Below are 18,331 nucleotides of genomic sequence, written 5' to 3' on the forward strand. Positions count from 1 at the left end.
GAAACATCCTCATAGAAACAGAGGGGAGGAGGGTGGAATAGAAGGTTTGTGGAGGGGAAACCAGGAATGGGGATAACGTTTAACATTTGAAATGTAAACAAACAAAATACCAAGAAAAGAAAAGAAAAGAAAGGAAGGAAGAGAAAAGAAAAGAAGAGAAGAGAAAAGAATAGAAAAGAAAAGAAAAGAAAAGAAAAGAAAAGAAAAGAAAAGAAAAGAAAAGAAAAGAAAAGAAAAGAAAAGATTATCCTGAGTGAAGTAACACAGACCTAGAAAAACAAACATGGTTGCACCAGCTCCGGGCCACCTTGGGTGCAAACTCGGCAGACCCATGCATGTCACAGGCGCCCTAGCACGCCCAGGATCTTAGGGTCACTGGTGAGTGGAACACAACATCTGTTCCAAGCAAATCGTGACTGGCCTGTGACAGCAGGAGCAAGGACACAGGAGCCCTGCCTGACCAGTGGCTCATGTTCCTTCTGATCAATGCTGGTTTACCTTGGTTTTGAGCACACCAGACAGCCCCACGGTCCCCAGAGGAGACACCACTTCCAGGTGCTGTAACACACCCAGGATCTTAGGATTCCAGGATACCAGGATACCAGGAGCTTGGTCACACTCAGGGTCTCAGAGGAAGCTTGACTGCCAATAACTCTGACACACCCAGTATCTCAGGTTCACAGGATCATGGCATGGAATCAAAGGATCACAGAGAAAGCTGGACTATGTGGAGTCCTGAATCAACCGGGATTATAGAAAGGACAGGCTCCAGTCAGATATATTGAGGGCAGCAAGCACTGGAGATAATCACATGGCAGGAGGCAAACATAAGAACAGAAGCAACAGAAACCAAGGTTACTTGGCAGCATCAGAACCAAACTCTTCCACCATAGCAAGTCCTGGATACACCAAAACACCAGAAAAGGAAGATATGGATCTAAAGTCACTTCTCACGATGATGATGGAGGACTTTAACAAGGAAATAAATAACTTCCTTAAAGAAATACAGGAGAATACAGGCAAACAGCTAGAAGCCCTTAAGAGGAATCACAAAAATCCCTTAAAGAGTTACAGAAAAACACTACCAAACAGGTGAAAGAATTGAACAAAACCATCCAAGACCTACAAATGAAAGTAAGCAATAAAGAAATCACAAAGGGAGACAATTCTGGAGATAGAAATCCTAGGAAAGAAATCAGGAACCATAGATGTGAGCATCAGCAACAGAATACAAGAGATGGAACAGAGAATCTCAGGTGCAGAAGATTCCATAGAGAACATGAACACAACAATCAAAGAAAATGCAAAATGCAAAAAGATCCTAACTCAAAACAGCCAGGAAATCCAGAACACAATGAGAAGACCAAATCTAAGATTTTCAACTTAAAAGGCTAGTAAGAATCTTCAACAAAACTATAGAAGAAACCTTCCCAAACCTAAAGAAAGAGATGCCCATGAACATACAAGAAGCCTACAGCACTCCAAATAGACTGGACCAGAAAAGAAATTCCTCCTGACACATAATAATCAGAACAACAAATGCACTAAATAAAAATAGAATATTAAAAGCAGTAAGGGAAAAAGGACAAGTAACATATAAAGGCAGACCTATTAGAATTACACTAGACTTCTCACCAGAGACAATGAAAGCCAGAAGATCCTGGACAGATGTTATACAGACCCTAAGAGAACACAAATGTCAGCCCAGGCTACTATACCCAGCAAAACTCTCAATTACTATAGATGGGGAAACCAAAGTATTCCATGACAAAACCAAAGTCACACAATAACTACCCACGAGTCCAGCCCTTCAAAGGATAATAAAGGGAAAACTCCAGCACAAGGATGGAAATTATGCCCTAGAAAAAGCAAGAAAGTAATCCTTCAACAACCCTAAAAGAAGATAGCCACAAGAACAGAATCTCAACTCTAACAACAAAAATAACAGAAAGCAACAATTACTTTTCCTTAATACCTCTTAATATCAATGGACTCAATTCCCCAATAAAAAGACTTAGACTAACAGACTGGCTACTTAAACAGGACCCAAACTTTTGCTGCTTACAGGAAACCCACCTCAGTGACAAAGACAGACACTACCTCAGAGTAAAAGGCTGGAAAACAATTTTCCAAACAAATGGTCCGAAGAAACAAGCTGGAGTAGCCATTCTAATATCGAATAAAATCAACTTCCAACCCAAAGTTATCAAAAAAGACAAGGAGGGGCACTTGATACTCAACAAAGGTACAATCTTCTAAGATGAACTCCCAATTCTGAATATGCTCCAAATGCAAGGGCAGGCACATTCATTAAAGAAACTTTAGTAAAGCTCAAAGCACACATTGTACCTCTCACAATAATAGTGGGAGACTTCACACCCCACTCTCATCAATGGACAAATCCTGGAAACAGAAACTAAACAGAGAAACATGGAAACTAACAGATGTTAAGAAACAAGTGGATTTAACAGATATCTACAGAACATTTTATCCTAAAACAAAAGAATATACCTTCTTCTCAGCACCTCATGGCACTTTCTCCATATAAACCTGACCATATAATCAGTCACAAAACAGGCCTCAACACATTAAAAAATATTGAAATTATCCCATGCATCCTATCAGATCACTATGGACTGAGGCTGATCTTCAATAACGGCATAAAAAAAAGAAAACCAACATTCATATGGAAACTGAACAACACTCTACTCAATGATACCTTGGTCAAGGAAGAAATAAAGAAATAAATTAAAGACTTTTAGAGTTTAATGAAAATGAAGCCACAACATACCCAAACTTATGGGACACAATGAAAGCAGTCCTAAGAGGAAAACTCACAGCTCTGAGTGCCTCCAATAAGAACCTAGAGAAAGCACACACTAGCAGCACTACTAAAAGCTCTAGAACAAAAGGAAGCAAATTCACCCAAGAGAAGTAGACAGCAGGAAATAATCAAACTCAGGACTGAAATCAACCAAGTAGAAACAAAAAGAACTATACAAGGAATCAACCAATCCAGGAGCTGGGTTTTTGAGAAAATCAACAAGGTAGATAAACCCTTAGCCAGACAAATTAGAGGGCACAGGGACAGTATCCTCATTAAAAACATCAGAAATGAAAAGGGAGACATAACAACAGAACCTGAGGAAATCCAAAACATCAGCAGATCCTCCTACAAAAGTCTATACCCTACAAAACTGGAAAACCTGGACGAAATGAACAATTTTCTAGACAAATAGGTGCCAAAGTTAAATCAGGATCAGATTAACGATCTAAACAGCCCCATATTCCCTAAAAAAATAGAAGCAGTTATTTAAGGTCACCCAACCAAAGAAAGCCCAGGACCAGATGGGTTTAGTGCAGAGTTCTAGCAGACCTTCAAAGACGACCTAATTCCAATTCTCCTCAAACTATTTCCAAAATAGAAATTCATTCTTTGAAGGCACAATTATTCTGATACCCAAGCCACAGAAAGACTCAACAAAGACAGAGAACGTCAGACCAAATTCCCTTATGAATATCGATCCAAAAAATACTCAATAAAATTCTCGCTAACCGAATCCAAGAACACATCAAAATGATCATCCATCATGATCAAGTAGGCTTCATCCCAGGGATGCAGGGATGGTTTAATATACAGAAATCCATCAATGTAATCGACTATGTAAACAAACTCAAAGACAAAAACCACATGATCATCTCGTTAGATGCTGAGAAAGCATTTGACAAAATCCAACACCCATTCATGATAAAAGTCTTGGAAAGATCAAGAATTCAAGGCCCATACCTAAACATAATAAAAGCAATCTACAGCAAACCAGTAGCCAACTTCAAAGTAAATGGAGAGAACCTGGAAGCAATCCCACTAAAATCAGGGACTAGACAAGGCTACCCACTCTCTCCCTACCTATTCAACATAGTACTTGAAGTCCTAGCCAGAGCAATTCGACAACAAAAGGAGATCAAGGGGATACAAACTGGAAAGGAAGAAGTCAAAATAAAACTATTTGCAGATGATATGATAGTATATATAAGTTACCCTAAATATTCTACCAGAGAACTCCTAAACACGATAAACAGCTTCAGTGCAATAGCTAGATATAAAATTAACTCAAACAAATCAGTGGCCTTTCTCTACACAAAGGATAAACAGGCTGAGAAAGAAATTAGGGAAACAACACCCTTCACAGTAGTCACAAATAATATAAAATACCTTGGCATGACTCTAACTAAGGAAGTGAAAGATCTGTATGATAAGAACTTCAAGTCTCTGAAGAAAGAAATCAAAGAAGATCTCAGAAGATGGAAAGATCTCCCATGCTCATGGATTGGCAGGATTAATACAGTAAAAATGGCTATCTTGCCAAAAGCAATCTACAGATTCAATGCAATGCCCATCAAAATTCTGACTCAATTCTTCACCAAGTTAAAAAGGGCAGTTGTCAAATTCATCTGGAATAACAAATAACCTGGGATAACAAAAACTCTTCTCAACAATAAAAGAACCTCTGGCAGGATCACCATGCCTGACCTCAAGCTGTACTACAGAGTAATTGTGATAAAAACTGCATGGTACTGGTACAGCGACAGACAACTAGACCAATGGAATAGAATTGAAGACCCAGAAATGAACCCACACACCAATGGTCACTTGATCTTTGACAAGGAAGCTAAAACCATCCAGTGGAAAAAAGACAGCATTTTCAACAAATGGTGCTGGCACAACTGGTGGTTATCATATAGAAGAATTCTAATTGATCCATTCCTATCTCCTTGTACAAAACTCAAGTCTAAGTGGATCAAAGAACACCACATAAAACCAGAGACACTGAAACTTATAGAAGAAAAAGTAGGGGAAAACCTCAAAGATATGGGCACAGAGGAAAAATTCCTGAACAGAACAACAATGGCTTGTGCTGTAAGATCGAGAATCGACAAATGGGACCTCATAAAATTGCAAAGCTTCTGTAAGGTCAATAAAACAAAAAGGCCACCAACAGATTGGGAAAGGATCTTTACCAATCCTGAATCAATGGGGGACTAATATCCAATATATACAAAGAACTCAAGAAGCTGGACTCTAGAAATTCAAATAACCCTATTAAAAATGGGGTACAGCTAAACAAAGAATTCTCAACTGAGGAATACCGAATGGCTGAGAAGCACCTGAAAAGATGTTCAACATCCTTAATCATCAGGGAAGTACAAATCAAAACAACCCTGAGATTCCACCTCACACCAGTCAGAATGGCTAAGATAAAAAATCCAGGTGACAGCAGATGCTGGCGAGGATGTGGAGAAAGAGAAACACTCCTCCATTGCTGGTGGGATTGCAAGCTGGTACAACCACTCTGGAAATCAATCTGGCGGTTCCTCAGAAAATTGGACATAGTACTGGAAGATCCAGAAATACCTCTCCTGGGCATATACCAGAAGATGTTCCAACTTGTAATAAGGACACATGCTCCACTATGCTCATAACAGCCTTATTTATAATACCCATCTGGGAAAGAACCCAGATGTCCCTCAACAGAGGAATGGATGCAGAAAATGTGGTATTGAAAGAAAGATGAAATTTCAAGACCTGTAAGTCATATAAAGTACTCATAAATTGCTGGTTGTTTGTGAGCCTAGAGGCTGCCTGGGACTGAGAACAAAGTAAAACAAACCCGGGCATGCCCCGTAGTTAAAACAGGGCTATCTGAACTGAGTCAACAACTCACAGAACCCTGACACCCTAATCTGCACTTATTCTTTTGCTGATGTTTGAATAAGCCAATAGTGTGTCACTATGCTGAATTCCCCAACCCTAAGCCCTTTACCCCATAAAAACCCCTAGCTTTCAAGCCTTGGGGTCAAATCCACTGTCTCCTGCATGAGATATGTTTCAACCCTGAGCTCCGCCATTAAACTGCCTCATGTGTTTGCAGCAAGAAGGATTCTCGTGTTTCTTTGGGTGTGCTCTCTGTCTCCCAAGACTAGAGTGGGGGGTCCCTGAAAGGGGGTCTTACAGTATATTTACACAATGGAGTACTACTCAGCAATTAAAAACAATGAATTTATGAAATTCTTGGGCAAATGGATGGATCTGGAAGATATCATCCTGAGTGAGGTAACCCAATCACAAAAGAACACACATGATATGCACTCATTGATAAGTGGATATTAGCTCAGAAACTTAGAATACCCAAGATATAATTTGCAAAACACATGAAACTCAAGAAGAAGGAAGACCAAAGTGGGGATACTTCGTTCCTTCTTAGAATGGGGAACAAAATGCCCATGGAAGGAGTTACAGAGACAATGTTTGGAGCTGAGACAGAAGGAAGGACCATCCAGAGACTGCCCCACCTGGGGATCCATCCCATAAACAATCACCAAACCCAGACACTATTGCATATGCCAGAAAGATTTTGCTGACAGGACCCTGTTATAGCTGTCTCTTGTGAGGCTATGCCAGTGCCTGGGAAATACAGAAGTGGATGCTCACAGTCATCTATTGGATGGAACACAGGGTCCCTAATGAAGGAGTTAGAGAAGGTACCCAAGGAGCTAAAGGGGTCTGCAACCCTATAGGAGGAACAACAATATGAACTAACCAGTACCCCCTAGAACTTGTGTCTCTAGGTGCATATGTAGCAGAGGATGGCCTAGTCGGCCATCAATGGGAGGATAGGCCCTTGGTCTTGCAAAGATTATATGCCCCAGTAATGGGGAATGCCAGGGCCAAAAAGCAGGAGGGGAAGGGTATAGGAGACTTTTGGGATAGCATTTGAAATGTAAATGAAGAAAATATCTAATAAAAAATAAAATAAAACATAAGAATAAGGAAAAAAAGAAAAACAAACATGGTATTACAGACTTTTCAGCAGATATCAGTCATAAAGTACAGGATAACCATGGTACAACTACGGGTCCAAAGAAACTAAGTACCAAGTGAGAATGGTTGAATTTCACTGAGAAGAGAAAGTAGAACAGACATTGTGAGTAGGTAGAAGAAAGGCCTGGTTGGGTAGGGATGGGATCAGGAAGGATGAGGTGGGGAGGGGGGAGATAGAGGGAGATTGTTCTATGCATGACAACTGGAATGAAAAGGGGATGGACATCTTTGGGACAAGGTAGAAACTCCCAGTAGTCTATGAGGGTAACCCTAGCAATGAGGGATAGGGAGCCTGAGCCTGAAAAGGCCATCTCCTGTAACCAGCCAGGCAAGACTTCCAATGGAGGGATTAGACACCAACTCAGCCACAAAACATTTGACCTACAATTTTTCCTGTCTTCAAGATGTGCTGGGGTAAAGATGGAGAAGAAATTGGGGGAGAGGCCAGCCAATGACTGGTCCAGCTTGAGACCCATGCCATGAGAAAGAGCCCAACCCTTATACTATTATTGATATTGGGCTATACTTGAAGACAGGGGCCTAGCATAACTGTCGTCAGGGGACTTTACCCAGCAACTGATGGAAACAGTTGCAGAGACCCACAGCCAAACATTAGGTGGAGCTCGCAGAATCATGGGAAAGAGGGGAGGAAGAATTACAGGAGTCAGAGGAAACAAAGACCACAAGAAAATCTACATAATCACCTTATCTGGGCTCATAAAGGCTCACAGAGACTGAACTGCCAACCAGGGAGTATGCATGGGTCTACACCTTTTGCATATATGTAACAGTTGTGCAGCTAGGTCTTCAGGTAGGACTCCTAACAGCAGAAGCAGGGCCTGTCTCTGTCTACACTGCCTGCCTTTGGATCCCTTTCTCTTAACTGGTCTTCCTTGTCTCAATAGGAAAAGATACACCTAGTCTTACTACAACTTGATATGCCAAGTCTGGTTGATATTCATGGGAGGCCTCCACTTCTTTGAAGAGAAAAGGAGGAGGAGGAGTGGATATGGAAGGAGGATGGAGGGGAGCACTGAGAGGAGAGGAGCGAAGGGAAACCAGTTAGGATGTAAATTAATTATTTTTTTAAAGGAGAAAAAATGCCTTAGGGCCAACGAGAACTTCATTAGATCCCCAGACAGCACATAAAAATGCCTAGCACCATGGTGCACACTTGTAACGTGGCAGTGAGGAGACATGAGGATCATTGTGGCTCCACAGCAAGCCACCCTAGCCTTGGCAAGCACCAGACCAATAAGGGGGCCTTTCTCAAAGGAAGAAGACGGTGTTCTTGAGTAATGGCACCCAGACTCCACACATGTCTGTGCATGCGAGTGCATGTGCATGCCCAGAAATGCACACAAGTAAACATGGGCTCACAATTGAACACACACACATTTTTTAAAGCTTTGAAAAGGAGATTGATTATAGGAGTTGAGTTCTATTTTTAAGCTGTGTCACTGATGAGCTGGGTGCCTTGAACGCTAAAGCTCTCTGGCCTCAGTTTCCCTCTTTGGAAACCTGGGAGCTAAAGGATTAACATCTGCCATCCCACACATTGTATGGATGTAGTTTAGACTTGAGGATTTTTGTGTTGGGAATGGCCATGAAATGGTTTCTATTATCAGTTTCCTTTTAGGCTCTATGGTAATCTGTTTAGAAAATTGTAGAAGAATATGAACTGTTTGAGATGGGAGAATCCTAGAAGGATTTATCCTCTCTGGATGGAATTGTACCTATCTGTCAAACATATCTGGTTACTCTGAGTCAATTTTCATTCTTATACATATTTTGAGAGAGGGGAGAAGAATTTTTGTCTCGATGCAGGATCATGATAACAGCTAAGATTTCAGGTCAGTATGATAAGAAAAATAAGAATATATGTAATCTGTTCAAAACCAAAACCACACACACCAGGCAGAGTAGACTCACACCATCTCAGCTCTATCATTGTATCATAGGCTGTGATTATGTATTTTACATATACCTCATTAGCATGCAGATTTGGGGTTATAATTAGACTCACTTAATATGTTGGGGGATCTCCTAGTGCACAGCCTTACAAGACATGAATTCTTAAGATACAGAACTTCTGAGAGACACCAAGCTTTAGTTGGGTTCCCCCAGCTTTGCCCAGGCCTCTCTGTGTCTTTTCTTATAAAATACAGTTTTAGCAAAGAACCTACTAAGCGAGCATAGCAAACACTTCCCTGTGTCATTATGATCACCCTCAATTCTGATCCTCCACCATCCTCAGGGGATTTCTAGGTGCAGCCCTGTCTTGAGGCAGGATCTTATATATTGGATGAGGTAGAATCTACCCTGGCCCTGATGTTTCCTGCCCTAGGCTGCTCTTTGTTGCTGTTATAAACAACACAACCAAAAGCAACTTGGTGAGGAAATGGCTCATTTCATCTTATAGGTTACAGTCTGTCATCAAGAGAAGCCAGGGCAGGAACTCAAGGTAGGAGATAGAAGCAAAAAATGCTGCTCCTCTCCCTCCCCATCTCCCTCCCCCTCTCCCCATCTCCTTCTCCCTCCCAGTCTCCCCGTCTCCTCCTTCCCCCTTCGCCTCTCCCTCTCTCTCCCCTCCTTCTCTTCCTCTACTTCTCCCTGGTGTGTGTGTGTGTGTGTGTGTGTGTGTGTGTGTGTGTGTGTGTGTGTGTGTGTGGTATGTGTGTTGTTTGGTTTGGTTTTTAGACAACGACTTAATGTGAAGTCTTGGCTGACCAGGAACTTGCTTTGTTACCCAGCCATGGAGATCCACCTACCTCTGCCTTCTGACTGCCAGGATTACAAGGAACACACTACCATGCCTGGCTTCAGCTAGCTTCTTCCAAACATCTACCTATTGCCTCACTCCCTCTAGCTTGCCCAGCTAGCTTTTTTCATAGTGCCCCCAGTGGACTGGCTCCTCCTACATTAATTAACAATCAATAAAATCTCATGAGATGGCCCACAGGCCAATCTCATGGAGGCAATTCCTCAATTGAGATTCCCTCTTCCCAAGGGTGAGCTGACAACCTAAAGCACCTATCACATTTTCTCTTACCAGTTATCCAGCCACTGACCCAGCCTCCTCTGTGCCTATAAGTTCCTACTTGCCTGCCTATATTCAGAGTTTTCAATATCTCTCCCCCAACACCTCAAGAACCTTACTATAGTATTCATGAGACTAAATTTCATCACTATTTTTTTCTAGTTTGTTTTGTGCTCCAGTGCCAGGGATTGAACCCAGGACCTCATGCACATTAGACAAATAAATGGTTGATCACCAGGCTACATTCCCAGACTTGAGTAATGATCTGTAACAAGCAGACTGGGTAATTTTTAAGATATTCTTCCTGTCAGAACCCATACAACAGCAAAGGGTTTGGAAGGAAGTTGGAGGAAAATGGCAAATATATACAAAATGCTATAGTGAGGAGATGCTAAGGTTCTTAAACACGGCAAGCAAAAGCAAAGTTGAATAAAGAGTCTACTGGGGAGGAATGAGAAATCCAGCAATCTTTTATTCAGATCTGGGCTCTGGGATTTAGATCGGACTCTTGACAAAATGGTCCAGAGGGGTGGACAGAGCATTTCAAGACAGACGGACAGAGATTTGAGTCCTAGTCTATGTAGACTGAGTGGAGAAACAATTTCTTCGTGTGCAGTATCAGAGTCAGGAAGCCCAAGGTCACAGCACTGCTAGGTTTGCTATGTCTTTGTTTCTAAGACAACACCTTCTTTTTGCACCCTCAAGTTGCAGATCAGGAGGTGAGGGGGGGGGGAGTTATCCAGAGCTGAGCCTATGGGCAGAAGTGGAAGTAGGGCTAGGTAGCTTTTTAAATTGCTTTTATACGGTATTGATCCCATCGCAAGGGCAGATTCCTGGTGACTTAATTACCTCCCCAAATGCTTCATCCCTTATTGCTGCCACAGAGGAGACTGTAACAAAGGGAATTGAGGAGAGACACAGAAACTCCCACCTTAACAGAAAAGTGCACCAAGAGAACAGAGACCCAATATAACATGTTATTTATATACCCACACAATATAACATGTTACTTATACACCCACACAATATAACATGTTACTTATTCACCCACACAATTATAGTTATTGGAGAGTCACATGACTGCTATTTTAATGAACTCTTTTAAATAACATAATCATTTGCCTTAAAACTTGATAAAGGATTGATCCAAGCTTCAGTAATCATTCTAATCTTTATAGTAAGAACACAGGCTCAATTATGTAGTCATGGTTTCTAAGAACATCCAACTGTTGCAGCAGCTAAAACTTTCCAGTTCTCTCTTGAATGTCCATGAGAAATAGTCACAAGCCATTAAATTAATCCCTTTCCTGAATCATCACATTTCCACTTGGCAATTGCAAGCTGTACTGTGGTAATTTCTATGTTTAATACATATAGTGGCTACCTTCTCATAAAATAATCGATTCATACACAGAGGAATAAATTGGTTTTGCAGCCCAGAAGTAGAGCGCTAAACAAATGAAGTGAAATGAAATTTGATTATAATAAATCTAATATGGTAAATGGCACATTTAATAAAACCCATTCCTCTCCACAGATAAGGAATCCCTGATATAGATGTGTCAAGTAAAATGTTAATTACACCATGGGAAAATTACATAATAGCTCATCTTCAGTGGAAAAGATAGGAAGACTACATAATTACTTCATTGAAAAATTAAATAGTATTGTGGGTTTTTTAAATAAAGCCTAGAATCTTAATAAATTTTTAGCCTAGCTTTAAAAAAAAAGCATGTTATTTTTAAGTGCCATAATATGAAGTACTTTAAGTAGATGAAACAGGTCTAGCAGAACTACTTGAAATCGTATTTCCAAACTGCAATTCCAAAGTAAAATTTACTTATTCAAGAGACGTTCCAAGATGATCAAAACCATGTTGTTGCAGGTATCAGAAAGCTTATTGGAAAGATGAATTATTCTTCTACATTTTCATTGCAAAGCATTGTAAATTAAGATTAGAATTTGCATGTCAGAGTATTTGTGGAGATTTGATTCCTAAACTGCTCATTCTTAATCATTTGAGATGAATTTGGTACACAGGCATAATTGTTTTCCTGGAACTTTATTTTAGTTATTTATATCCTAGTCTTCTCCCACAATTATTTATAATAATTTAGAATGCTGTGTACAATATTGTAAGATGAAGTAAAAATTGATGAAGAAGTTCAGTTTCGTGGGTAAAGTGCTTGCCTGGGGACCTGAGTTCTGATCCCCAGAACCTAAATAAAAGCTGGATGCTATAGTACAAGCGTTTGTAATCCCAGTGTGAGGGCTGGAGAGATGGCTCAGTGGTTCAGAGCACTGACTGCTCTTCTAGAGGTCCTGAGTTCAGTTCCCAGCAACCATATGGTGGCTCACAACCATCTGTAATGATAGCTGATGCCCTCTTCTGCTGTGTCTGCAGACAGCTACAGTGTAATCCCAGTGTGCCTACGGAAATAGGAGGCAGAGATAGGATTTCTCCAGAACCTCAGGAGCCAGATAAGCTGACTTAGAACATCTCAAAGAGACCATGTTTCCAGCAGGAAGAAAGGCAAGGATTGACACTTGATGTTGTCCTCTGATCTCTGCACCCCAACCATGTATGTAAGTATACACACATATACGTACATACACACCCATGCACACATATGCACACACATACACACTCACACACACAAACACACTCACACACACAAACACACATACACATACATACTTGTGTACACACATATGCACACATACACACACACACATGCACACACAAATACACACATACTCAAACACATATATACAAACACACATACATACACACTCATCCACACATATGCATACAAACACTCACACACATATTCACACACAAATACACACATACTCATACACACATATACACACAATCATTCATACACACATATTACTCACATGTACATACACATACACATTAATGAGGTAAATGAAGTAAGTAGAAAGGGGAGAGGAAGTTATGTGAAGCCTGAGTAAGTCTGTACACACATGTAGCATGAGGTCCTCCATTCTTCACACTCTTACAGTGACTAGGCTCAATTTTGTTTCTGGGATTTCTTTTGTTTTTTTTTTAATATTTTTTATTACATCTTTTCCTCAATTACATTTCCAATGCTATCCCAAAAGTCCCCCATACCCTCCCCACCCCCCCCCCCCGCACTTCCCTACACACCCATTCCCATTTTTTGGCCCTGGCGTTCCCCTGTACTGGGGCATATAAAGTTTGCAAGTCCAATGGGCCTCTCTTTGCAGTGATGGCCAACTAGGCCATCTTTCCATACATATGCAGCTAGAGACAAGAGCTCCGGGGTACTGGTTAGTTCATAATGTTGTTCCACCCATAGGGTTGCGGATCCCTTCAGCTCCTTGGGTACTTCTCCAGCTCCTCCATTGGGGGCCCTGTGATCCATCCACTAGCTGACTGTGAGCATCCACTTCTGTGTTTGCCAGGCCCCGGCATAGTCTCACAAGAGACAGCTATATCTGGGTCCTTTCAGCAAAATCTTGCTAGTGTATGCAATGGTGTCAGTGTTTGGAAGCTGATTATGGGGTGGATCCCTGGATAGGGCAGTCTCTAGATGGTCCATCCTTTCGTCACAGCTCCAAACTTTGTCTCTGTAACTCCTTCCATGGGTGTTTTGTTCCCAATTCTAAGGAGGGGCATAGTGTCCACACTTCAGTCTTCATTCTTCTTGAATTTCATGTGTTTAGCAAACTGTATCTTATATCTTGAGTATCCTAAGTTTTGGGCTAATATCCACTTATCAGTGAGTACATATTGTGTGAGTTCCTTTGTGATTGTGTTACCTCACTCAGGATGATGCCCACCAGGTCCATCCATTTGCCTAGGAATTTCATAAATTCATTCTTTTAATAGCTGAGTAGTACTCCATTGTGTAAATGTACCACATTTTCTGTATCCATTCCTCTGTTGAGGGGCATCTGGGTTCTTTCCAGCTTCTGGCTATTATAAATAAGGCTGCTATGAACATAGTGGAGAATGTGTCCTTCTTACCGGTTGGGATATCTTCTGGATATATGCCCAGGAGAGGTATTGCTGGATCCTCTGGTAGTACTGTGTCCAATTTTCTAAGGAACCACCAGACTGATTTCCAGAGTGGTTGTACAAGCTTGCAATCCCACCAACAATGGAGGAGTGTTCCTCTTTCTCCACATCCTCGCCAGCATCTGCTGTCACCTGAATTTTTGATCTTAGCCATTCTGACTGGTGTGAGGTGGAATCTCAGGGTTGTTTTGATTTCCATTTCCCTGATGATTAAGGATGTTGAACATTTTTTCAGGTACTTCTCAGCCATTCAGTATTCCTCAGGTGAGAATTTTTTGTTCAGTTCTGAGCCCCATTTTTTAATGGGGTTATTTGATTTTCTGGAGTCCACCCTCTTGAGTTCTTTATATATATTGGATATTAGTCCCCTATCTGATTTAGGATAGGTAAAGATCCTTTCCCAATCTGTTGGTGGTCTTTTTGTCTTATTGACAGTGTCTTTTGCCTTACAGAAGCTTTGCAGTTTCATGAGGTCCCATTTGTTAATTCTGGATCTTACAGCACAAGCCATTGCTGTTCTATTCAGGAATCTTTCCCCTGTGCCCATATCTTCAAGGCTTTTCCCCACTTTCTCCTCTATAAGTTTCAGTGTCTCTGGTTTTATGTGAAGTTCCTTGATCCACTTAGATTTGACCTTAGTACAAGGAGATAGGAATGGATCGATTCCCATTCTTCTACATGATAACAACCAGTTGTGCCAGCGCCATTTGTTGAAAATCCTGTCTTTCTTCCACTGGATGGTTTTAGCTCCCTTGTCAAAGATCAAGTGACCATCGGTGTGTGGGTTCATTTCTGGGTCTTCAATTCTATTCCATTGGTCTACTTGTCTGTCACTATACCAGTACCATGCAGTTTTTTATCACAATTGCTCTGTAGTAAAGCTTTAGGTCAGGCATGGTGATTCCACCAGAGGTTCTTTTATCCTTGAGAAGAGTTTTTGCTACCCTAGGTTTTTTGTTATTCCAAATGAATTTGCAGATTTCTCTTTCTAATTCGTTGAAGAATTGAGTTGGAATTTTGTTGGGGATTGCATTGAATCTGTAGATTGCTTTTGGCAAGATAGCCATTTTTACAATGTTGATCCTGCCAATCCATGAGCATGAGAGATCTTTCCATCTTCTGAGATCTTCTTTAATTTCTTTCTTCAGAGACTTGAAGTTTTTATTATACAGATCTTTCACTTCCTTAGTTAGAGTCACGCCAAGATATTTTATATTATTTGTGACTATTGAGAAGGGTGTTGTTTCCCTAATTTCTTTCTCAGCCTGTTTATTCTTTGTGTGTTTCTGGGATTTCTAAGGAATTATTATGTAGAGTATGCTGTGCATCAAAGGGCTTAAGGGAGATCCTAACTTAGGAACCCCTAAGGGAGAACTGGATACAGCAGGATTTCTAGCCCCTCATGCTCTTCAGGCAGGAGATAGACTCTTCTTGAACTTGGAGAATGATTTGGGGGATGCTTCAACAGGTAGGGAGAAATGATGGTATGAGCTTTTCATAGCTGGGTCACAGAATATGATCCAGCTTCTATTTACCATTCTCTTACCCTCTCCTGGCCCTCTCTCCCTCTCCTTCTCTCTTTGCTCAGATTTGGAGCACAACCACTGTGTATAACACATCATATACACCACACACAGAAGCCATAGCTTGGAGCCTTTGCGTCTTCCAGATGAGCCTGCTAACACCACGGAACAGAGACAAGGTGCACACTGTTTCTCCTTGGAAATCCTGGAGCAGAGAATCCATGACCAAAATAAATGATCATTTCCCACAGAAAGTTTTAAGGTCATTTATCAGCACATGGAACAAACCTTGAGATAAAACAAACTGGCAGACAATCATCCCCGTGTTTGAGAGACTGGAGAAAATTTTCTCTCCTGGGCTCTAATAGAGAGTGACATGAAGAGTGTTCCTCACAATATCTGTACCGCAGCAGCACAGGACAGTTCTGGGGTCTCACCCTAGTGACATTTTGGAGAGACAGTTTGTAGTGGAGCAAAGGCAGAGAGGTGAAAGTAAACACAGGAAGGAGCAGGACTGCAGCTTATTATAACTCTCCTTGGACGGCCTGACACTGTGTAGGTTGTAGAAGCCAGAGGCCACTCTTAGGGCTAACTCAAGTGCTCTGACAGTGCGGGACGGGGAATGGGTAAAAGGCAACGTCTACTTGTTTTCAATTGCACTTCAAACGTGTACTTGTAAAATGTTTATTTTTTTTAAAAAAATTAATAGTGAAGGAGGTGGGGTTGGTAGCTCAGCAGTATAGAATGTCCTGTCATGCAGAGACCCCAGATTGGATCCCCAGTGCTAGGGAGAAAAACAAAACAAAACTGAGCTGAACTAAACTAAACTAAACTAAAATTAAAGTTAGTGAATGTTAATGATGGGGAATCTCTTTAATCCCAGCACCCAGGAGGCAGAGACAGGTAGATCTGTGTGAGTCTGAGGTCAACCTGCCTGACACGGCAAGTCTAACCCAGCCAGGGTTACACACTGAGACCTTGTCTCAAGAAAAACTATTGCAGTTTCCTCATACATGGGGAATTTATATTGTAGCCTTACAAATCTGAGTTGCATTTTGAGATTTTCCCTTTTACTGCCTTTAGTTTGAGTGGTGCTCCGTGCAGACATGGCTTTGGAGATGAATGTGACCTTTTTTTTTTCTTTCTGGTTCATAACTACCCCAAGCTCATCTTGGTAAGTGCTCCTCATTGCTCATGTAGCACAAACTTAATCACCATCATCCTCTATCCAAGTCTGAGAGCTGGGGTGGTGTGTGTGTGTGCATGTGCGTGTGTGTATTGTCTGAATGTGTGCATACATGTGTCTGCATGTGTGAGTGTGCACGTGGTGACTAGGGAGTGAGCATAGCAGGTGCCATTCTGATTGGTTGAAACCCCTGGTGCTTGTTCTATTTGAAGTAGCTAACAGTATCCAGTTTGTATAATTCTAGAGATTTATTGCATCACATATGATTTATAACATATACATCTGCGTGACCAAGACAGGAGTGTGTGGCTGCCTCCAGGGGTGGCCTAGCTTTCCTGGTGTTATGTATGAACTCTGTCTCTTTTGCTATCCTGCAGAGGCATCACTTCTTCCAGAATGTTTGATGTTCTTTCCTCTGACAAGTTTACTTTGTACAGCCAGATTAAGTTCAAGGTCTAGACTGGGAATCTGATTCAACCCGTTTTCTCCAACCGTGACTGGGGTAGGTGTCACATCTACTTAGAAAAACTGAAGTGGGTTCTGTAAGTTCTTCTACCAAAGAAGTGAACCCAAGGATGATATTGGATCTTCACATTTGTAACTGGTGTCTGATTCAACACATTTTCCCTAACCATAAACCTTCTAAAGTAGCAAGAATAAGGACGTCTGTAGTACTTACTTTATTTTATTTTGTTTTGTAGTATCGGATACTGAACCCATGGAGATATATATATATATATATATATATATATATATATATATATATATCCCATGTGTATATGATTTGAGGGCCAGCCACTTGGTATTGGATAACCAACTGATGTTCTTGTCCCTGCAGAGGACTGCTTCTCCTGCTCTCTGTATTCCCCTAATGCCCATGGTGCTTTGTCTGCAGTTGTGGGCTCACAAGGTTTCCCCCCCCTCTATGTCAGCATCTCCTCCGGTATCCTAAGTGCTCAGGTCTTGTTTAGGCCACCACTTGTCAACACACAAGTCATAATCAATGGCACTCGAGTGAGCTAGGAAAATAATATTGATTATGAGGATTATAGGAAAAATAAGACAGAAGTAGGAGAGTGGTCCAGGAGCAAATTCCTCAGACAGAATTCATGGGCATTCTGAGGCTGGGTGGGAGGGCTATACAACTAGGTCAAACAAGATGACCAGATGGAGCCCATCATACAAGATTAGGTGAATCATCTTCTCTCACTGAGGCCAGACTAGGCAGTCCTCTGCTGTTCCACAGGCCAGTTATCTCTAGAAACATCCTAACAAGCATGCCTAGAAACGTGTTTTAATAATCTCTCAGGCAACCCCTTCCCCAGTAAAGTTGCTGATCCAGATTTGCTGTCACATCTGTGAAAATTCTGGCACATAAATACGTGAATGCATGATTTCTACGCAGTTAATTCATACACTGTGGAAGCCATTCCTTGGGAAACACTGCCCTACTCCTCCTGATTCTTACCGTTATAAAAGGCAAAGTGGGAGGGGCCAGAGTGGGACCTTAATCTTCTGTCCGAAAATCCAGGCCTCTTCACCACTAATTTGCGCTTTTGCATTACAATGTCTACTTGATTATTTAAAAATGCAAGCAATCAGTCCTATTCGAATTGTCACCAATGCACTGCCT

The sequence above is a fragment of the Mus caroli genome, unplaced genomic scaffold, assembly GCF_978045245.1.
Source record: "Mus caroli unplaced genomic scaffold, Mus_caroli_1 scaffold_1, whole genome shotgun sequence".
NCBI lineage: Eukaryota > Metazoa > Chordata > Mammalia > Rodentia > Muridae > Mus > Mus caroli.